Here is a 23468-nt window from a genome sequence, read left to right as displayed (position 1 = left end):
CGAGCCATGGGGGGTACCATCTTCTCAGCAGCAAGAGTATTCTTCAGGAGCATTAATGCTGGTTCACTTGCCTCTGCTTATAAGATTCCAAATTTTTATCTTTTCACTAAAGGTATATCACACTTGACTCCTTCCAGAGCTCTATGGTCACACTCCTCTAAAATTTCTGTTACAAATGGGATTGGTTCGTTGGAATGATACCAAAAGTATTCAGGCTGAATTCCATATACAAATACCCTTCACAATTCATTGGAAACCCCGTTTTTTGGGTGCTTTTTTTTGTGTTTGGTTTTTTTTTGTTTGTTTGTCTGTCTGTTTTTAAATACTTTAAAGTCTAAGGCAAATTTGGAGATTTCCCTTTCTTGTTTTCAACAAGGGCTACACACTCCAGAAGGAGGGTATCCTTATTGACAATGGAACCACCACCATTCTCGGCACACTTTACAAATACAGCATACAAAAGTGTAACAATTACAATTAGGATTTTTCACATTAAATTCTCACTACTATTTACATGTGGTTCAGTTACTTCATGATAATTGCTTGTGTGTCCTTCTGTTACCAATCAGTTCATTTATGTCCTTTTGAGTGCGATCTTTGAATCTCCAGGTCTGCCGATAACTTGCCAGGAAGAAGAGTCTTGGACAGGCCCTTTCACTCGGCTTGCGTGAGTCCACCCTCTTTCAGCTGTCCGGATAGCAGTTTCTGTAGTGAGTAAAGCAACATAGGGTCCTTCCCAACGAGGAGTCAGGGAATATTCTTTCTATGACTTAATATTTTGTCTCCTGGTTTGATTTTGTGCACTGCTACATCTAAAGGTGGTCTCTGGACTGCCAAACCTTTGGCTCGCAGTCTCTCCCTTCTAGTCATTAATTGTATTAGATATGGATTAATTTGTCATTCTTCTAACTGGGGATGATCCTGTGGAATTTTGAGATCCTATGGCATTCCATATAACATTTCAAAAGGAGAAATCCCGACATCTGTGCGGGGCTGCGTTCTTATATTCAGTAGTGCTAAGGGAAGGCACTTGACCCATGGCATTTTTGTTTCCAACATCAGCTTTGTCAACTGTTTCTTTATTTCTCCATTCATCTGCTCAACTTTTCCTGAACTTTGTGGGTGCCAAGGAGTGTGATACTGCCACTTAGTGCCTAAAGACTGGAGAGTCTCTTCTGCCACTTTAGACACAAAGTGAGGGCCCCTATCAGAATCAATTACCTCTATTGCCCCATACCGGGGAATAATTTGTTCTAATAGTATTTTTACTACTGTCTGGGCAGTAGCCCATGCTGCTGGAAATGCCTCTACAAACTGAGTTAGATGATCTACTATTACCAATAGGTATTTGTATCTCCCAACCTTCAGTAACTCAGTGAAGTCTATTTGCATCTTTGCAAATGGCCTATGGGCTAATTCTCTTCCTCCATGTACTTTTTCTCTTAACTGATGTTTATTGACTTTCTGACAAGTCATACTGTCTCCTACAACGCGTTTTGCAATATTATGTATCCCAATGCACATGTATTTATTTGCAAACTGATCTACTAATGCCTGAGCTCCCCAGTGAGTTAGATCATGAAATTTCTGCATTATTCTTAGGGCCAGAGGTTTTGGGAGAACCTCCCGACCATCTGGGAGTTCCCATTTCCCATTATTATTTTCCCTAACTCCCATTTGACTCAATCTATCCTTCTCTTGGATAGTGAAACTCAAAATGTGGTGACCTCTGTCATGCATGGGGCAGTGTGTGTATTTCTCCTCATCGCATGTGCACTTTATTGCTTCTAGCCCAATTTTTTTGCAGCAAACATAACATGGGGGCTCATCCAAGTGTTCTCCACAGATCTCGCACTCTTCTCAGGCTTTCGCTTTACTTATGCACCCCTTTAGAGTCATTAATGCAGCCCGCTTAGCCTCTTGATCTGCAAGGTTATTTCCCCTTATCAATGGGGTCACAGCCCCCTCCGGTGACCTTTTAGATGTACTACTGCTACTCTTTTAGGCTGCCTAATAGCTTGTAGGATTTGCGTTATGAGTTCAAGGTGTATTAACTCTTTACCTTGGGAATTGATTAAACCCCTTTCTTCCATATCTTCCCGAAGGTATGTACTACCCCAAAAGCATATGTTGAGTCAGCATATATAGTGCCCACCCTTCCCACCAAGAGCTGCAATACTTTTAGCACTGCATATAACTCACAAGCCTGGGCTGACCAGCTGGGGCTTAGGGGTCCTGATTCTATCACTGTAAAGGTTTTTCCATTAATTATTGCAGATCCTGATTTCCTCTTTCCTTCTACTGGGGAAGATCCATCCACAAATAAAAGAAGAAGAGCTTGAAACAGGTGAAAAACTAAGTCTGGCCTGATTTTTGTTTGTTCCTCTATATTGTGAAGGCAGTCATGGGTTAAACTTTCACTAGGTTCTCCATATAGGAACTGTGCGGGATTTTGCAGCGCCGTGGTTTCAAGGGTTAATCTGGGAGAAGAGATGAGAATGCTCTCGTACTTAACTAGTCGAGCATCAGTTACCCATTTATCTGCTTTTTGCTGTAACACACCCCTAATGTTATGGGGTGATAATACCTTCAGTTCCCCTCGGAAAGTTACTTTATGTGCTTCTTCTACTAAGAGTGCAGCTGCTACTATTGCTTGCAAACAAGTGGACCATCCCCGGCTTACCGGGTCAAGGAGTTTGGAAATATATGCTACTGGCTTTTTGCTCCTTGCCCATTCTTGAACAAGTACCCCGAATGCTGTCCCCTCTTCTGTATTCACAAATAGGAAAAATGGCTTTTTCAAGTCCGGTAAGCTTAGGACCGGGGCGTTTACCAATTCTTCTTTTAATTCCTCTAGCTGGTTTTCATCTCCTTGGGTCCACCTTACCAGGCCATCTTTTATCACCTTTTTACTGTAATTCTCAATCCATTGTTGGCAGTACCCAGATAAACCCAGCAGCTGTCAAACTTGGCTTTTAGTTTTTGGAGCTGATAGCGATAAGATACCGTTAAACCCTTTCAGGATCTAATCTCTTTGTTCCATTACTTAACCTATGTCCTAAATACTTCACTTCTTTTTCAACAAACTGTAATTTAGACTTTGATACTTTAAGGCCTTGCAGGCTTAGGAAGTTCAGCAATTTAATGCTCTCTTGCCTGACAGCCTCCACGGTTTTTCCTGCCAGAAGCAGGTCATCCACATACTGGACAAGAGTAATCCCTGCAGCCGGTTCATACCCCCTTAGAATTTGTTCTAATGCTTGGCCAAACAAATTAGGGGACTCCGTATAACCTTGAGGGAGCCCTGTCCACCTTAGCTGTTGTTTTCTGTGGGTATCTGGATCTTCCCACTCAAAAGCAAAATAATCTCGACTTTTTTCACTTAGAGGACATGCCCAGAAGGCATCTTTAGGGTCCATTACACTATACCATTTATCTTCAGGACCTAATTGGCTTAGGAGGGTATAGGGGTTAGATACAACAGGAAATCTTGCAACTGTTCTTTTATTGATTTCTCATAAGTCATGCACCAATTGGTAATTTCCATCTGCCTTCCTCACAGGCAGAATAGGTGTATTGAATGGAGACATACACCGCTCTAACAACCCTTGTTTAATCAGTCTCTCTATTTCGGGTTTTAACCCTTGTCTCCCCTCTTTAGGTATTGGATTTTGCTTAACTTTAACCGGTATCTCTGGGTTCCTTATAGTTACTGTAAAGGGTTCAATGGTCGATCTTCCCACCGTCTCTGGAGTATACCATACTTCAGCATTTATTTTCTCTTCATCCTCGGTCCTTAAGGGACACAGCTAAATGGTAAGTTTCTTTCCCACTACTTCCAAGTTAATTCCTAATTCAATCATCAAATCTCGACCTAAGAAATTATAATCGGCCTCAGGCACTAGCAGCAAAGACCCTATGCCGAGTTTAGAGTCAGTTTCAAACAATACATCTTTAATTACGGGTACCTTGAACGGTTCCCCTTTAGCTCCAATAACTTGAACTTTTTCTGAGGATATTTCATACCCCGGAGGTAATTTTTGGACAGTTGATCTTTCTGCCCCTGAGTCCACTAGGAACTCAATTTCTTGTTGTTGGGGATCCACTTTTAATTTTATCAAGGGCTCAGTTCTTTCTCGGGTCCCCAGTAAGTAGAGCCCCTGACACCCCTATTCTTCCCTGAACATCCGTTCATCCATTATCCTCTTTCTGCAATCTTTCTTAACATGTCCCTTCTTTCCACAGTAAAAGCACGTTCATACACCTCTATCCTCCTTCGGGGGTCTCTTTGTCCCAGATTCTTTGTGTCGAGCCTCAAATCCCTTTCTGGAATCTGCTGTTCTCTGCCCGCCTCTGACTGCTGCCAGTATCATTCTAGCTTGTTTCTTGTAAGCCTCATCCTCCCGCCTTACATAAACTTTCTGAGCCTCTCTCAACAATTCATCTAATCCACGATCTTGCCAATCTTCTATCTTTTCTAGCTTCTTTCTAATATCTGCCCATGATTTGGCCACAAACTGAGTTTTCAGCAGGGCTTGTCCCACCGGGGTATTAGGATCTACCCCGGAGTATAACTGGAGGCTTTTTCGTAACCTCTCCAGCCATTCGGTGGGAGTTTCATCCTTCTTTTGTTGTTCATTAAAAGCTTTATTGATATTCTGCCCCTGAGGGACTGATTCTCTTATTCCTTGGACAATAACTGTCCTTAGATCTTGCATATGACCTCGATCCACTGGATCCTGATTATTCCAGTTCGGTCTCTGGAGGGGCCACTTAACATCTGCCACAGGACCCTGTTGGTGTTGCTGGTCCCACACTCTCATTCCGGCCCTTCTGATCATTCCCCTTTCTTCTGCTGTAAATAGGATGCCCAGTATAGACTGGATTTCATCCCAGGTGCATATGTTGGACCCTAGAAACTGGTCCACCCTTTCTGCAACTCCTAAGGGATCCTCTAACAAGTTCCCCATTTCTTTCTTAAATTCCCGCACATCTCCTGAATTCAAAGGGACTGCTACATATCCCACACCCGGTTGCGGACCCCCCATAGCAATTTCTCTGAGTGGGTATAACCCGCTCTCATGTTATTTACTTTTCGTCTGACTCCTTGTTACTCTCCGGTGTTCGTCGGGAGAACCAGATGCAGAGTCTGTACCATCAGGGTACTTTGGCACAGAAGGGGGTGCAGGCAGAAGAGGTGCCGGGGGAGGAGGTGGTGGTGTATAAGGAGGAGGTGAAACAGGTAATTCATCCTCTCTTCATGTTTTCTTTTTCCCCTCTCCCCCTTTTTCTTTTAGAGGGTATAAATTTATCCTAGTTTCTGACCTGATCCAGAGATGTGCATACGCACTCTCCTCTGAACTAAAAGGCTCCCTGGAACTTACATAATTGTTCATAGCCTGACAAATCCAATCCTCAAAGGAACCAAACAGAGGCCAGTATAGGTGGTTGCCTCTAATTTGCTTTCCACCCCATATCTCCATACAATAGTGAATCATTTTTACTTTACTCTTACCCTGCCTAGAAGGGTAATCATCCCAATATGTAATCATTCTTTTCGTGGCCCAGTCCCTTGCGGGATATGGGAAAGGCACTACCGAGGAGTCCACAGTCACGTCGTCCTCCACTGGACGTCTCACAGCGACACACTCTGGGATACCCAACCCCAACCGAACGGATAACCGGCCTACACTTACGCACTCCCGCGTCTTCGTTCGGGCTTCATGCACAAAGATTATGCGGTTGCCGGCTTTCTTTTGCTTACTGTCAAATTTTAGGGTTTGTGGGTAGAGGACCAGATGGGGTGCTACCCGAACAGGGGCCGCTTGTCAGCGGGGCGCCTCCCCTGTATGGGGACCCCTACCATGTTGCCTCTATCCGAGTCACAGCACCAAATTTGTTATATGTGTGCCCCAATAATTGACTGGACACAAGCTCTATTAAATCAGATTGGAATTTATTGAGTGTTGTGGTTTGAAAACAAACCAAGTGAGAGGCTCTAAGTCAGAAATACAATTTAATGAGAAGAAAAGAGAAAAAATAAAATAAAATAAAAATAATATAAAATAAATGCAACAATACAAAAAGAAAAACCACTGACAGAGTCAGAATACAACCTGATCAGGGTGATGGAAGCAGTCCAGACGAGGTGGTCTTCCTGAAGCAGTGATCTCGTAGAAAGGTCTGGTAGCTCCAGTCCTCTGGGAATCCAGTGGGTGAGGGCTGCTTCTACTGTCCCAAATCCAGGCTTATATCCAGGTGAGAATGCTTGGCCCCTCCCCGTGGGCGGAGCATCTCACAATGGGATGGTGAGTCATCTAGGAGGTCCTTGATGCCCCATTAAAGAGAGATAACTCCCGGAGGAAGTTATGAATGAGTCATGAACAAGGCATTGATGGGCCATTAACTGAAGATGGTGATAGAATACATCCTAAACTACAACCCAGAACATTGAGCAAGCGACAGTAAACAAAACAGCACGCTGGGTGGCCGGGGGGAAGTCTCTGCTCCACCACAGCTCACGATCACTATCTGAGAGTCTCTGCTTTTATACTGTGCAGCTCCCTGTGATACGTGTATTTTTCTGTTTCTCCTGTGTTTTCGCGAAGTGCTGCTGGGGGGGTCTTCATCCGCTTCCCGGTAGTTGGTGGTCCGGTGGTTGTGGGAATGCGGCTCTTATCCCTGCAAAAAACTGGTCACTCAGCTTTGCTTTTGTTTGCTTTGCCGGATGTTTGAAGAGAGGGTCTTGACGAGAATACCAGGTGCTTCCTGTGGCACGGTTTAGTGAACAATTACTGCTGGTAATCTATCACAAGGGAGGCACGTGGAAAAGCCTTGGTGCTGAGATATTAATTTTGAAGAATTAAGGACTTTAGTTAAACTAGATATTGCTGACGTAGACTTCCCTCTACATTTTGAAGAATAAAGAACTTTAGTTAAACTAGGTATTGCTGACGTAGACTTCCCTTTACTAACTAGACATTGTTGGGGTAAACTTCCCTTTTTTTAACATAAGCCGGATTTTAAGAGCTGATAAATCAGGAGGCCTGTCAACTTAATCAATACACTCCAAGAACACAATGTGATCATAAATCAGATAGTCTTGAGAAAACAGGATCCAGGTGTCACCAGCACTAAAAGGTTAAAAAGTCAAAGAGAGGAAGACCCATCTTACTTCATCATTTTGAGACCCCACCCCATAAGAAGGACCACGGACCCATCTCAAAGAACAAACTACGCATGCTTAATTGCTTTTGGGCTAATTACCATAGGAAGCGGGGAATGGGATGGACCAGAGTTATGAATATGCATTTGTCTTTTGGGTATTGAATACTCCTATACATAAAAAGACCCTGTGAGCATCTGTAAGTTGTGGTGTGTATTTGGGAGCTATCCCGCACGCTGCACGGCGTCGTAATAAACATAGACTTTCTAACGGCAAACTTTTAGAGAGTCTTTGTCCGTCACAGTTGGATATTGGTATTAGATCAATATCCATATTTTTTTAACAAATCAGTGCTTCCGCGGGCCCGGAGAGCTGCAGGCAGGAGAAAAAGGTGCCAAGGAAAGATTTCAGGGAGCGCTTGGGCACGGAGCCAGCGCGCACGGCCCCGCCACGTGCCCATGGCGGGGCAGCGGAAGGTGCCCCCAGGCACGGACGGAGGGCAAGGGAGCTGCGATGGGACGGGCCGGGGCTGAGGGAGCTGCAGGCGGATGCAGCTCCTCCCGCCCCGCCGCGGCCGGATGTCCCTTGCAGCGGAACCGGCGGCGGGAGCGGCCGCGTGGTGCGGGCCGGAGCCGGGGGCAGGCGGGGATCTCGGGGAAAGGTGGGGATCCCGAGGGCTGCCGGGGATCCCGGGAGGGGTCGCGGGGGCGTCTCCTTGGTGGCGGGGCTCTGGGCGGGGAGCGGCGGGAGCGCCCCGGGCACGGAGCCCCCGGGCACGGATCACCCCGGGCACGGATCACCCCGGGCACGGATCACCCCGGGCACGGAGCCCCCGGGCACGGAGCCCCCGGGCACGGATCACCCCGGGCACGGAGCCCCCGGGCACGGATCACCCCGGGCACGGATCTCCCCGGGCAGATCCCCCCGGGCACGGAGCCCCTCGGGCAGATCCCCCCGGGCAGATCCCCCCGGGCAGAGCCCCCGAGGGTGCCGGTGGCCGGGCTGTGGCAGGGGCCGCTCCAAGGGCGCGGTGCCGCCGGCGCTGCCCCGGGCGCGGCGCTGCCGGAACGGCGCGGCCCAGGGCGGAGCGGCCGGGCCGGGCGAGGCGGCGGCGGGAGGCCGCGGAGGCCGCTGAGGCCGATGGCGGTGCCGCCGAGCCGGGGCCGCGGCAAGGGCCGAGCCGGGGCGGCGGCGGGGGCGTTTTGTCCCGCCGCCAGCGGCGCTGGCTCCAGCGCCGTGCCAAGGGCTGCGGCCCGGGGCCCGGCTGCGGCCGGAGGGAGCGTCCCGCGCTGGGAACAGCGGCTCTGCGCCGGGCCGGAGGAGGAGGAGGAGGCGCTTCCCGGGCCCGGGATGAGCGCTGGCATGTATTATCTGAGCGGAGCTGATGTCTCTCACCGCTTTAGCTCTAGAATTACTCTGAGGCCCGGGAAGGCCCCGATCGCTCCGGCGGTGGAGCTTTTGCCGAGTGTGGCATCCAATGCCCGTAGCAGACAGACTTCGGCCCAGGTTGGGATGTGCCCCATTGCCGGGTGGGGCAGGTGCAGCTGTGGGCTGAGCCGTGGGGTTTTGTGCCCACGAGGGGCTCTCAGCCGGCCCCAATTCCCTGGGTTGGGCACTGGTGGCCAGGTGCATGTGGCAGCGTTGACTCGGGGGTGTCCCTGAGCCCCCCGAGTGCGGGCAGAGCTGTGCAGGTTCTCCGTGTGCAGCGGGGCTGGTGCAGCTGCAGGTGGGAGTGAGTGTGCAAGAGGCAACTGGCACCTCTGCTCAGCCTGGCCCTAAACCTGGAATGTTTTGTGCTTCTTGCAGGTGTCCGGTTAAACCCAGAACGTTCCCGCCAGCCCAGACACGACGCCTGAGGGTGTGAGTGGCTGCGGTTGGATCCAGCTGCTCCCAGGCTCCTGTCAGGCATTTGGAAAGCTGGGGCATTCCTCCCGCACCCCGTGACCCGAGAGAAGCGGCTTTGCCATAAACCTTGTCCGCAGCGTCCTGGGGAACTGGGAGTCCACAGCACAGGGTGACACCCAGTTCTTGGTGGCTGCCAGCTGAGTCCCCAGGGCAGAACTGGGGATTGCTCTTGCTCCAGGGACAAGCTGTGGCATGGTTCAAATCCCAGTGACCCTGGGAGCTCTTGGCTCCACCGTGCACCCCTGGGAAGCTTTCCCTTGCAGTCGGCCCCGCTTAATTTTGGGTCATTGTGCTTCATGTGTGCTCCAGCTGCCCCTTGGGCTGCCTTGGGATCCACCCACAGCCTCAGGGACTCTGGGGGGCCCTGGCTTGTGCTGTGGGCGAAAGGAGAGCAGAGGGTTCTTGGGGAAGGTGCCTCCAGCGAGAAATGGGGATCATGAGCTTCTGTGGCTGTAAAGCTGGGAGGGGTCTTGGAGAGGGGTGATGGTACAAGAGTGCAGCAGAGGCCTTTGAGGCAGGAAAGAGCTTGGGCATTCCATGGGCAAGCTGGGCCCTGGCAGCAGTGCATAAGGTGCAGGGGATGAAGAAAGCAGGTGGGGCTCCTCTTTTATGGATTGTGCTCCATGGGATCTGACAGTGGCCGTCCCATGGGATTGGCTCTGTGAAAGTGCAATTGGGAACGAGTGTCAGGGCCAGCATTGTTCCTTTGGGCTCCCCTTGTCCCCCTCTTGGGACAGGATTAGGATTTGGAAGGATTTGGAGCCCCAGCTCTGCTCCATGCCTGGTGTGGCTGGGAATTTCAGTGCCCTTGGTCAGACTTGGCATCTCCTCCTTTTACGGCCAGATGAGCCACATGGTTCCTTCTCTTGGAGCCCCAGCTCCTGGCACGCCTCGTCCCTGTCCCTTGCCAGCTGCTCCTCCTTGGCTTTCAGCACGTGGCAGTGGAATTTCAGCTCTGCCTTTTGCAGGGATGGGCTGGGAAAGTCACTATGTCGCCTGGCCTGTCCTGGACACTCTGGTGACCTCTCAGGATTTGAGATGCTCCACCTCCCAGGTGGGGTTTGGGCCCCTCAAATTGGAGTTTGGGATCCTCCTACTAGGGCTTGGGATCCTTGGACTCTTGCTGCACCTGAGGGCTCATTCCCTGGCTGCCGGTTTCCATCCCAAACCAAGGGATTTCCTATTCTTCATTCCAGTTTTGCAGGGAGGAGCTGGGGGTGTCTGTGAAGGGCCGATCCCGGTCCCGAGCAGCAGGAGTGATGCTGGTTTGTAGCAGGGGCTCAGTGGCTCTGTGATCATGACCCCGTGCTCAGCTGGTAATAAAGCGGCTGGTTTTGGATTCTCTGGTGGATTTTGGGGTGACACCCCGATCAAACCGGGGGAGTGTGTAGAGGAGGAGTTAATTCGGGGGTAGAGAGAGCAAAGGGTGGCCGAGGGGACCGCAGGGTGGGTGTGGGTGTCTCCCTTAGGTGTGGAGGGGGTTGGAGGGAGCCCAGGTGGAGCTTTGGGCTCTTCGGGGGGTTTGGGCCTCTTGTGCTTTGGCGCCACCTGGCGGCTGGGAGGCCCCAGTGCCAGCTCGGGGGTCCTGCTCACTGGGGGAGGGGCGGCGTTGGGGAGGGTCCGTCCTAAATGGGGGATGGGATGGGAGAACCTTGCAGAGCCCAGGATGGAGATTTGGGGTCTCCTGGATGTGGTGGGTCAGTGGGGTGTCTTGGGCGTTGGTGCCCCCTGGTGGCTGGGAGGACCTGGCTCTGGGTTTCCCGCTGCCCCTCACTGGGACTGGGGTTTGGGGGTTCCAGGGGTGGATTTGGGGGATCCCCCGGACATATTTTGGGATCTCACGGTGGGTTCTCCGGTGGTTTTGGGGGAATCCTAGTATTGGTTGTAGGGTTCCAGCACCTGCAGTGCAACGTCCAGAGTGGGACCAGTGTGGGTCAGAAACGCCATGGACATCGAAGTGGGGTGCCAAAACCTGGGGGAGAGTCCCCAAAACAATCCTCCTACGGGCCTCCACTGCATGTAGCTTCTGCGGGAGACACCTTCCAGCCTTCCCACCTTCCCCCCTTTGCCAAAACTTGGGGGTATGCTCGACCTAACCCCTCTCAGATTGGGAGGTGTCACAGCTAAAATCAGTCCATTTGGATCCTCTCCCATGACGCCATTTCTTGAGTTACTCCACCCACTGAACTCCAGCTTTTGGGGTGTCCTGCCCCAAACCTTCTAAATCATTAGTTGTCTCCCCAAAACTGGGATTCTCCTAAATAAGAAGCCTCCTCAAATCTACCCAGCTGGAGCTCCTCATCACCCACTGGCCCCCGGTCCTATGGTCTGAGCACCCAGAACAAATTTCGACTCTCCAGCACCTTGATCAACAAAATTGGGGTTCTTTCCACCTACGACCTGTGGGAACTCTAGATGCTGAGAATTTGGGACTGTCTGTGCTGGCAGCCACAGAACTTAAGGGAAAAACTGCGTTTGATCTGAGGCATTAAAACAGGCTTCCAAAGATGAGTGATAATACTGGGATCATGAGAATGTGTCTGGGTAGCATTGTGTGATCTCTCAGGATGAAAAACTTAGATTTGGGGTTTTAGTGTATGGTGATCTATGGGAGCCAAGGCGGAGAACTTTGAGTGTGGATTCATTGTCTTTTTGCACCACCTTCTTCCTTCTTCTTCACAAATCTGAGTGGTTTTCTCAAATTGGGTAGAAGATGTCCACATTGTAGATTTCGGGAGATCATATTTGGATTAGAAGCATAAATAATCGAGATTTCAGCAGCTTATTGGATAATTGGGACTTAAATAGCCTTGAATAGATGCCATTTTGGCTCACTTTCTCGACTTGTCAGAGCTCCCGTCCTGTGAGTTTGTAATAGATAAGGATAATAGATTTCAGAATGAGTCTTCAAACACAAGGTCTCCTGAGTTTTATTCACGTCAACCTTGGAGAAGGAAAGAGCCTGGAATTCCAAGAAGCACCCTCTAATCCAGGGTGCAAACCCTCCATAAATGCCTCAAATGAGAATGCTCTCAACCCAGAACACCCCCAAATTGCAGTTCCCCCACCCAATCCCTCCAATCCAGGCATTTCCCACCCACTGCTGCCCAAAATTGCTGTCACCACCCACAAAAAAACCCCATCAAAAAACCCAAAAAAAAAAACCCGACAAATTGAGGTTTTCCAATACATTGACCCTTAAAGACTGGGTTCTCCCCCTTACCTTTGAGGCTGCTCCACATTTTACAGCAGATTCCCTCCAGTTTAGTGGTGCATCTTTACACTTGAGAATCCCCCATTTTTGCCACACCCTTGATATTGGGGTCTCCCCTGGGGGACTGGGCAGAGTCTGGATCTATGTAGTTTCTGCCCACTTTCTGGTGTTTTTCCTCCCAGTTTAGTGGTCTGTCTCCCATTTTCACAATCCAGCTCTCATTTCTGTGGCCCAGTCCCACCTCTGGGGTCTCACCATTACTGGTCCCCCTCCGATTTTGGGGCTCACCTGGGGGCCAGGTTGTCCATCAGGATGATGTCAGCCCCTGTAGCCACCAGTGCCTCATCTGCACTGGAGCACTCGACCCCCAGCCAGTGGGTGAAGCCCCCAGCCCAGCGCACCCCCAAAATCATCTGGGGAAGAGGGAGGACAAGGAGAAACCCCAGAGCAATGCCCAATCCCTCAGACCCAGTCTGGGTTGGGGAAAATAGGGGGGTGTCCCTAGTCATTGACTAAAACTTTTGCCCACCCCACTGATCCCCAAAGTTTGAGTTCTCTTCCCAAGTCCCCCAATTCTGCTGGTCACAAATTTGCAAGTTCCCGCACCTACAGTCACCCATATTTAGGGCTACCCAACACACAATCCCCCTCAATTCAGGAGATACGCCCCCAATTTCCCTCCCAAACTGGGACCCTCACATACATCTCCCCCATTCCAGGAGTCGTCCAAAATCAGTCCAAGGCCAGAATACCACAATCCAAGAGTCTGTCCCAAAATTGGTACACTCTTCAAATATTGATGCTTCCCCGCCACCCTTGAAATTTGGGTACCCCAATCCATCAGTCCCCCCATAATCGAGCCCCATTCACCAAAGCCCCCCCATTTCCTCCAAACCTCACGTACCCCCCACCCTACACCCCCAAGACTGGGGTTGTCACACCTACCACCCAGAAGCCACCAATTCAAGGGTCCTACCACCCATCTCCTGCCCAAGTAGGGCACCTGCCAGCCCATTCTTGGGATTCCTCACCTAGCACCCCACAGTCCAGGGGTTTGGGTCCTACTCATCAGCCACATGTTCACCCAGGGTAGCATCCAGGCCAGCAAATGGTTCTCTGACAGGCTGTGGGGGACATGGGGACATTGGGGCATCACCACGGGGGGAGAGATTGGGCGGTCATGATGGGGAGAGACATAGGAGGACATGGTGGAACAGAGGGTGTGTGGAGCCCATCAGCCAGATGTTTACCCAGGGCAACATCTGGTCCCCCAACAGGTTGGGAGGGACATTGGGGGCATTAAAAGGGTCACATGGGGGGAAGGGGGGGTTGAGGGACACCACAGGGATTCAGGGGACATGGTGGTTACAGACATTTGGGCCAGTGGTTGGTTCTTTAAGAGCCTGAGTGGTACATCAGGAACATCTGGGGGTCACCATGGTGAAGGGCATGGAGATCGTGGAGGCACCATGGAGGGACATGGACAGGGGATGGAAGGTGGGGGAGGGGTGTGGGTTGCCATGGAGGAGGACATGGGAAGACGCATTGAAGGGACATGTGGGCATCATGGGGGGGGCATGATGGTGATGAAGATGGTGGTGGTAGTGATGGTCATATGATGATGATGATGGAGATGGATGATGAAGATGGTGGTGGTGATGATGATGGTGTTAAGTGATGAAATGGTGATGCTGTTGAGGAAGATGGTGATGGTGTTGATGGTGTTGGGTGATGATAATGGAGGTGATAGAGTTCACTGTGGTGTTGATGATGAACACTGAAGTGTGGATGATAGTAATGATGATGACGGAGATGGTGATAGCGATGATGATGAGGGTGTTGTCGGAGTCACGGTGATAGTGTTGGTTGTATTGGAGTTGACTGGTGCTGTAGTTTTAATTTGGTTTCCCAGCTAAAGCACCATTTATGTTGTGGTTTGAGATTCATCAAATTTCGTTTATCAGTTGGGAGATAGGATTTTTGGGAGAAAAAAGGAAAACAGGCCCTTACTTCTTAAAAGTAAGAACAGATATTTTTTATTAATACACACTAAAGAAAAAAAAAAGACAAAAAATGAGACCTGCTGAGACATTCAAACTCCCCCCCCCCCGCAATTGTTTACTTTTTCACACACTACAGAGAGAAAACTATGATTTTCAGTCAGTTTTCACTATTTAAACACAATTCTACATCACTTTGGGAGAGGAGCCTCTCTAGGGTTATGGGGAACACGCCATAACCAGAGGAAAAAAAAAATCGAATGGCTTTCAGAGATTTTCAATCGCCTGGAATTTTGCAGATTTTGTGCAGTCTCACCCATAGAACAGCTTTTCACCCTGTTCATGGGCTTCCATGTGTTTGGGGTATCATTTTAAGAATGCTTTTCTAGTACAAAACAGGGATTTTCTTCCATTTCTAAATTCACTTCTCTCTCAAAAGAAATAGAAACCTTCTTATTCTTTCCCAGGCGCTGGGGATAAATTCTAATCAAAACTCTTAATTAAAACCCATGTATATCAATACACACAACCCTTTGGCTAGAACTTGCATTCCCCCAAGCAACATTAGGATATTACAAAAACAATCCATTTCCCCATAATTTACATCTAGAGAAGTCCGGTCAAAAATGTCCACTTCCTCCATCCCATCTTCCAACAGTCTTCCTCAGTTCTTTTACTGACTTTTTCTCAATGCTCTCTCTTTCTCTCTACATTTCAAATGTCTTCCACAGAGGAGAGAAAAGGGCTAAAGCCTTTGCTTAGAGTTTTTTGTCTTCAGCAAACTCAAGATCACAGATGATAGTCAGGAGAAAGGAAGAGAAAACGCAGGCTCAAGAACATTAATAGATGAAATCTTCTCCACCCCTGGTCAGACCTCAAGCAATTTAAACTCGGATTAGCTTCCCGGGGCTCCGGAGAAAAAGTTCTTAAAAGTCTCTCCTCCTTCAGACCAGCGGCTCTGGCAACCAAGGCCCAGAGCACGGCCACCGTGGTCCTGGCGCAGGGCCAGACTGCTGGTCTGCAGTCCTCCTCCTCCTCTCCCCATCGGACGAGCTGGGAGGGGACAGAGGGGACACAGCCAGCTGTCCCACAGGCAGGGCACCTCCCGAGGCCCGGCAGGCCTGGCCCTGAGGGGACCAGCCCGTCCCTGACCCACGAGGTGATGTTACCTTCTTGATGACTGGAAAAGAGAGTGAGTCACCTGAAAAGTTCGGATTTTAAGGCTGTGTTTTCAGAGGCGTAGAAACACTCTCATTCGTCAGCTAACCTGTCAAACACAATCCATTCTAAACTACCACTAGTGGTGATGATGCTGTGAGTGATGAAGATGAAGGTGTGGGTGGTGTGGTGGTAACAGTGTCGATGGTGGTGTGTAATGATGACAGTGTTTGTTGGTGTTAATTGAGGTTGCTGGTGAAGAGAAACGTGTGGGTGATAAAGATAGTGATGACAAAGGTGGCGATGGTGGTATTGATGAAAATGAAGGTGTGTGATGAAGACAAAGGTGTCAATGATGAAGATGATGGTGTGGATGATGAAGAAGATAAAGGTGATGGTGGTGTCAATGGTGTTGGATGATGAGGATATTGGTGACAGTGTTCACCGTAGTGTGGATGATGGCATGAGTGATGAAGATGAGGTATGTGGAGATGATGATGATGATGAACATGATGATGATGATGATGATGGTGCGAATAGTGTAATGGTGATGATGTCAATGGTGTGGATGATGAAGATGAAGGTGATGATGAAGAAGATGACAGCGATGATGGTGCCGTTGGTGTTTTGGTGATGATGATGGAGGCTGATGGTACTGGGTGATGATGATGGAGGTGTGGGTGATGAAGATGATGATGGTGGGGTGAGGTTGATGGTGCGGGTGGTTGTGGTGATGAAGATGATGGTGATGATGAAGGCCACCCCGCAGCCTCTTGAAGGCATGTCACACCTCGATGGGGACCAGCACTGACAGCGCCATCAGCACTGGAGCCCCAAAGATGTCACAGCCCAGACCCTCAAAGACCACCTTGTGCTTTGAGACCTGCAGGAAGTCTGGCTGGGGAGTTACCAGGGGATCACCAGGCTGGGACACGAAGGGGACACCTTGGGCACACCCAGGGAGGACTCCTGGGGGCTGGGGAGGCTCCACTGGTGTTGGGATTAAGGAACAACTGTTGCCCAACCCCAAATCTGTCACCACAGGAGGACTTTGCCATGAGACAAGCGCAGAATGGAGCACCCTAAGATAACATCAAGGTGGGACAATTGTCTGGGGGTTATCTTGTGTCTTGGGAGAGGTGAACAAAGCTGGGGAAGCAGAATGGAACCGTGGTGGTGGACAAGGAAATCCAACCCAGCACCCCTGCTGGAATCGGCTCCGACTGGGTCAAAGGGAATTCCCAAGGGGCAGATGGCAACCACCAACTCATGGCTACCAACCCCAGAAACCTCCGGCTGAAGAGAAGAGATGGCCTGAGCTGAGACCAATTAGCACCCAAGGCCAGGAAATTGTTTAACCAATGGCATTAGAGAGCTGTGGTGAGCCCTAATTCCTGACTTTGCTAAAATGGATAAACAGGGAAAAGTTCAGAATGACCTCCGGACCCCTCACCACTGAGAAGCTCCATGGGAAGAAGGACAAACACAACACTGCTGGATCCATGGGTGATGCTGACCTGATTGATCTCCCTCCCTCCCTTCTCCGTTGCTTCCTACCCTTGCTCCTTCACATTTCATAGTTCAGTGAATTCCATAATATTTACTTTGGCACATGCTCCCATTTGCCCCTGAATTTGAGGAGTGGCACCTCAGATGCATCTGAACAGCAGGCATCCTTTAAGTGACCTTAAGTCCCTCATTCCCGATAGGCATGAGCTCAGGAGTGCTGATCCTTAGGGAGGGAAGCACTGTAGCTCCTAGAGGGATCAGAGGAATCAGAACTCCAGGCTACTGTCCATGATCCACCCCTACCCTGATCCCAACCAGTGCTCTCTGGGGATGGGGCTCCCAGAGCCCTGGGCAGAAACTGTGTCCCTCTGTGACCAAAACCCTGGGGGCTCCAAGGGCTACTCTGGCTGCCCCTCATCCCTCCCAGCTCCGAGGGGACATTGCAGGGTGTCCCAACCTGCCCTGTCCAGGCCAGGGGGAAAGGAAGAATGACCTCTGGGAGCCCCTGCAGTCGTTCTGTTCATGGTGGAGGAAGAACCAGAGACTCCCAGGATTGAGAGAGCAGCACAGAACAAACAAGGATTCAGAACACACAGGGACATGGGAACACTCAGAGACACGGAACACACACATGGACATGAGTACAAGCACTCAGGGATACACAGAGTTGCTTTGCTGAAGGGGTTTACATTTGAGGCATGCAAGGAGGGCTCCCGTTGAAGTGCCGGCTCATAGGGAAAAGTACCCATAAAACTTCTTTGTGCACGAAGATCCTCATGAGAAAAGGACGCTGTGAGTATCACGGGGTTGGGTAAGGGGGCCAGCTGTACATGTGTGTGAGTGTGCGTGGAGTGTCTGAGACAGGGGCTGGGTCTGAGCTCAGACCCCCAACGCAACTGGGACCTCCCAGTATCGTGGTTTCCGATCTCTGCGAGGGGACTGGCTGGGGAAGGAGGGAAGTGAAAGGAACACAAGAACGGGGACCCCGGGAGGGATTGACCAATGGGGTCAAGGTGGTCCTTGGTTTAGGAGCCTGTCCTTGAGGATGAGGGAGTGATCTGATCTCTCAGTAGGGAGACTCAGAAGAGGAGTAGGTTCAATTTCCTTTGAAAGGTTAGTAGCTGGCAGTTTGGTACGTGGTTAGAGGGTGAGAGGAGGTGGCTAGAAAGTGTAGAGAAGATTGGGACAGAGAGAAAAGAGATAGGTGTAGAACTAGTAGTTGGAAAAGGTAGCGTTACAAAATAAGCAAGGCAGTTGAACCGCTGGGTGAGTGTGGGAAGCCAGGACTCTTCTGGTACCGAGAGATTCTTGGTTTGTTGCCGCCGCGGATGGGTCAGGGAAAGAATAAGTCCCTGGACCCAGGGGCTGGGAATTGTGAGGAAAATTTGCAGGAATTTAGAGTATCTGGGAACCATGAAGGGGATGTTCCCAGGAAGGGAGCATTCCTCAGGACAGCCCACTGAGAATGAAAATATGATTTTGAGATGCATGAGAATCCCAAAAGGGGAAAATGATAGAGATGATGAAGAAAGAGAAAAAGAAAATCAATTATACCCCCTTAGAGAAATTTTGATGGCAAATCCAGGACAGCGACCACCTATTAGTTATGTACATACCCTTCAAAATATTAGGGGAATTACTGAAAAAAAACCCTGAAAAATGGTTAACAGATAGCCGAATATTGAAATATGAGGCTACCTTGATTACCTCCCCTGAATTAGATTTTAAAGTGACAAATGTATAGAGCCCTGTTTAATTTTTTTAAATTTTTTAAAAGAGTGGCACACATACCAGTACAAAAATGAAATTTAATTTTATAAGCTAATTGGTAAAATAATGTCTTTGGAGGTGTTTGGTAGAAAAGTTGAAATTTACGTTACTATGTTTGATTTTGAGATTTTTGTTTTTGTGTTGTATAATTTTATGTTTTATGAAACAACGAAAAAATCCCTACCTAAGATTATTGGAAATATAAGAGATATCAAAGCACAGCCTTTTAATGGAGCATGAATCAATGTGAACAAAAAGAGAAATGGTGGAATTGTAATAAATAGGTATGATTCATGCTGACAAAATTGAAACAGTAGTCAATATTTTTAAACAGTAATAAAAATGTAAATTTGTAGGAGAAGAGGGAGGGGGAAGTTTCCCCCCTTCTCCAGCAGATGTTCAGTAGGAAAAAAAAAAAAAGAAACTGAGATAAACAGAGGTATATTTGTCTAGGAGACTGAAGAATTGGGAAAAGTCCAGGAAAGTGTTAATTATATTAAATTTTTTTTTTTCGTATTTTTAGTAAAGTAGTAGGATGTACAGATTTGGTATTTACTTATATATAATAGACCTAATATGCATGTGTAAACAAAAGGGTCATTTACAGGACACCAAGGAAGACCACAGGCCTTCATCTCTGTGACTCCTGAAAATGAGGAGGCCCCTAAAAAGGGGATGGTGGAGTCTGTGCAGTGGAGATGGAAATAGGCGGTGATGAGACCAGTGACGTAAATTTTACTAATTGAAAATAGGAGGGAATGAAAGGTGACGCACAGTATAAAAAGGGTAATTTTAGAACATCTTATTTGTACGGGGGACAGGAGACCAAGTCCTGCTCCATAACCCGCAGGAACGTGTTCCGTGGTATAAATTTGCTTTTGTATTATTATTTAGAACCAATAACTTTTAAGCTGCTCAAATTGAACTTGTTGCTATATTCAATTTTGTTTGGAGGTTCTTTTAGGATTGAAAATTAAGCAGCACACTCGTTTATAACAGCATCTTTCTGCTAGAACCTTGGAATTCTACGGAAAGGACCAGGACCTACTGGGAGTTAGGTTTTTGATTTCACATGCAGTTCTGACCACTCAGGAAACGGAAGGCAACTTTTGGCGTTACCCATATAAAAGCTGAAGCTGGATAGGAGACTTTCTCTTTCTCCTGTCCAGTGAGCAGGTAACCCGTGGGCAGCTGAGGAGATCCCGGCTCAGGCCCTGGCTGTCCCCAGGGTGGCCGGGGCCAGCCGGGACTCCGGGAGCCACTGCGAGCGGCTGGTGCCATCAGATCGAGGCGTGGAGGACCAGGTATCCATCAGCCTCCCCCCAACAGCGTGGCTTTGGAACAGAGATCACCTGACCACGGCAGACCTGGGCAAGCTCTAACTCTTTCCTGACACAGATTGAGACTTTAAAACTCTAACCCTTCTCGGAGACAAAAGAAAAGGCCAAATTGGAGACATGTAAAGGGACAGTATGGGGATCTCAAAGTCAGTAAAGGAAGAGTGACTTTTAAGTGTTAGAGATAATGAGTTGCCTTGGTTCTAGGCCGAGAATCTCCCATGGATTTTGGTAACAGGATAATCTTTTGAGTCATGGATGATATAAATTGGGGAGATGATTTGTGGATTTGAGCAAAGGTATCTGTGATGAACTGAGTGAACATTTTTGTGCCCTCCTGAGAAGCTGACCAGAGAGAGGTGAGAAGAAGCCCTTTGCCAGTGAAGAAGTGAGAAGACTATCCCTGCTCTTTGAGTTGAAAAAGATCCTTTGCTTTTTTGAAACATCTCATTTTTAAAAAGTACCACCCCAATTTGTGAAGTCCATGGCCTATGTGTGTAACAGTGTGTCTTTTTGGAGTGCGGCTACAGCCTTTCTAAATCCCAGTCAGCCTCTCCGTAGAGAAACTGCTTAAGAAGTATTCAGGCAGCAATCAAGCTCACACAACCACACACGTTACCAGGCTGGCTCAGCAGAGAAGCAGAAGGCTGCCCAGACTCAGGTCAATTTTCTGCAGGCGTTTATTCCAGTGTGCTGAAGGTGAATCCAGGGGCAAAGAGAATGAACATGTGGTTTTTCTTAGTTATATAGGGGCTCAGGTTCGTGAGTGGTACAAGGGGCGGGGCAGGACACCAAACCTCATAGCCAGTGGGGAAACAGGGAAAGGGGATGCCATGGGGTGGATGATGGGCTTGCAGAACCTAGGGAGAACATGGCACAATGTCTGAAAGGATCCATGGGGAGAAGCCTTTTTTTTATATCTGAGATATCTTTAATCTTCACTTTTCCAGGGAAGGGCAGTTGGAAATTCTTTTAATGGCACGAGGGTCTCCACATATATGTAGTCATGGGAAAGGCTACGTGATATGGGAAGGTCCACAACTGCAGATTGTTCTGGGCAGGCTGCTTTTGGTAAAAGTTTCCAAACCTCAGGAGTGACTTCTCTGTCTCAAAGACTGAATGAAAAACTGTTTTATAAGTGGTCCTGACCTGGGGTTCTGAGTTTTACCTCTTTACTTTTTTTGTAGAAAATGAACAGTCTGTAGTGGGATAAAAGGTTGGGTTTAGAAATTAATTTGTGTTATTTCTTTATTTTCTTATTTTCTTCTTTTAGTATATGTTAATAAAATCTATCTGGTTTTGCTTCTAAGTTGAGCCTGCTTTTGCCTTTTTCTCCCAAAAAGCCTATCTGTCCTGGGTTGTAGTACAGGATGCATTCTATCACCATCTTCATGAACTGATGAATCCAATTGTTGGAGCAGTGGCTCTTCCCAGGCCCCTCTCCCTCTGGGTGCCTTCTGTTAATGGCCCGTCAAATGCCTTGTGCATGCCTCATAGATAACTCCCTCCAACAGTTATCTCTCTTTAAGGCACAGGGGAACGGGGCCAAGCATGCTTACCTGGATATAAGCTTGAATTTGACACAGTAAAAAGGATTCCCAGGGGACCAGGTCTACCTGATCTTTCTACGGGATCACGGCTTCAGGAAGATCACCCTGCTCAAGTTGTATTCAGAATGTCAGTGGTCTTTTGTATTATTGCATTTATTTTATCTTTTTTCCCTTTTCTTCTCATTAAATTGTATTTCTGACTTGGAGCCTCTCACTTGCTTTAGTTTCAAATGACAACACTATCTCTCAGTGAGGAAACAAATTTGGAAAATGTAAAACCATCACACAAAATGGTGTCGAAACCCAGGATGAGTAAATTTAACCACAACAGGCAGGGAAGCACTGTGGCTCCTAGATGGACCAGTGGGGCCAGGGCTGCGGGCTCCTGTCCATGGTCCACTCCTGTGGATCATGACCTGTGCTCTCTGGGGATGGGGCTCCCAGAGCCCTGGGCAAAAACTGTGTCCCTCTGTGACCAAAACCCTGGGGGCTCCAAGGGCTACTCTGGTTGCCCCTCATCCCTCCCAGCTCCGAGGGGACATTGCAGGGTGTCCCAGCCTGCCCTGTCCAGGCCAGGGGGAAAGGAAGAATGACCTCTGGGAGCCCCTGCAGTCGTTCTGTTCATGGTGGGGGAAGAACCAGAGACTCCCAGGGTTGAGAGGGCAGCACACAACAAACAAGGATTCAGAACACACAGGGACATGGGAACACTCAGAGACACGGAACACACACATGGACATGAGTACAAGCACTCATGGATACACAGAGTTGCTTTGCTGAAGGGGTTTATTGATTCTTCCAAGGAAATTCCCAGGGCTCCCAGGCGATCAAGGGGGTTATCCAGGGATGATCCTCTCCTCATACCACTGGAGAGGGACAGGACACGAGTCTCACCACCAGTTCCAGGCCTGAAAGGCAGAGCCCAAATTGTGACAAATCCCAGTGTCCACTAGGAAATGAGAGGGCCCTTGTCCCCACCCTTCTCTCTGCAGGGACCTGCAGCAGGAGCCGGGATTTGGAGCCCTGGCTATAGCTGAGACTGGACTTGGCTCTTGTGATCCACGTGGACTCCAGAGCCCCTCAGCCTGGAATATCCCAGAATCTCCCAGAGCCCTCCCTGCTCCCACAGGGACACTGGGTGTCCCCAGAGCCCCCCAGGGCCAGGAAAGTCTTGGGGACAGCCCTGAAAACCTATGCCCAGGACACAGGGTCAGAGACAGCCCCCTCCACATGCCTCTGCCATCCACAATGTCTGCACAGCCCAGAGGGCTCAGGGATCCACCCTGCCCCCCTGAGGATCTTTTCTGGGGCTGGAGAACCCCCACGATTTCTCACCGAGGCATCCAGAGAGGCAGCTGGGCATCACTTCCGCAGAAGCTTCACCCGCTCAGCCACGGGGGGCTGGGGAGAAAGGCAAGGTTAGAGCCACAATGGAGGATACTGGAGCATGTTGGGACATACTGGGGCATGCAGGAGTGTACTGGGACACACTGGGGTGCACTGGGGTGCACTGGAGGCTCATGACCAGGACAGGGGAAGTTATGGTCCCAGCAGAACTCCAGGTACCCACCTCAGACCTCTTCACTCGTTGGACACCATTCCATTTCTGTAGAGAGATGGGGAGATGTCACTGGTCACTGTGGTGTCCCCAGTCCCAGCAAGGCATGGGGGGACCCAACTGGCCCCAACTGGCACCCCAATTGGTGCCCCAGTTCCAAGACTTACCCCAATGCATCCTCCTACAACTCCTCCAATGGCTGTCTGCAGATGGAGAGCAAAAGTTTAGTCTGGAATGGGTATGTGGGGCTCAGAGGGCCACTGGTGTCCCAAAGCCCCATGAGTGCTCCAATTCAGAGGAGG

At 49.3% G+C, this 23468-nt stretch overlaps 1 long non-coding RNA gene and 1 other non-coding gene across 2 annotated transcripts; one reads left to right on the top strand and one right to left on the bottom strand.

Annotated features, from left to right (window-relative positions):
* The first annotated feature begins 8507 nt into the window (after positions 1-8507).
* Positions 8508-8591, top strand: LOC136373149 (small nucleolar RNA SNORD45). Its single transcript, XR_010745591.1, has one exon. It is a non-coding gene; the product is annotated as a small nucleolar RNA SNORD45 (small nucleolar RNA).
* A 13785-nt stretch (positions 8592-22376) lies between these two features.
* On the bottom strand, positions 22377-23236 carry LOC136373134 (uncharacterized). Its single transcript, XR_010745583.1, has 3 exons — positions 23179-23236; positions 22944-23009; positions 22377-22516 (listed from the first exon to the last, which is right to left on the bottom strand). It is a non-coding gene; the product is annotated as an uncharacterized lncRNA (long non-coding RNA).
* Positions 23237-23468: the final 232 nt, after the last annotated feature.

This window comes from Sylvia atricapilla, chromosome 32 (genome assembly GCF_009819655.1).
Source record: "Sylvia atricapilla isolate bSylAtr1 chromosome 32, bSylAtr1.pri, whole genome shotgun sequence".
Lineage (NCBI taxonomy): Eukaryota > Metazoa > Chordata > Aves > Passeriformes > Sylviidae > Sylvia > Sylvia atricapilla.
Note: the sequence above shows the minus strand (reverse complement) of the source record. Positions and strands in the feature narration are given on the sequence as shown.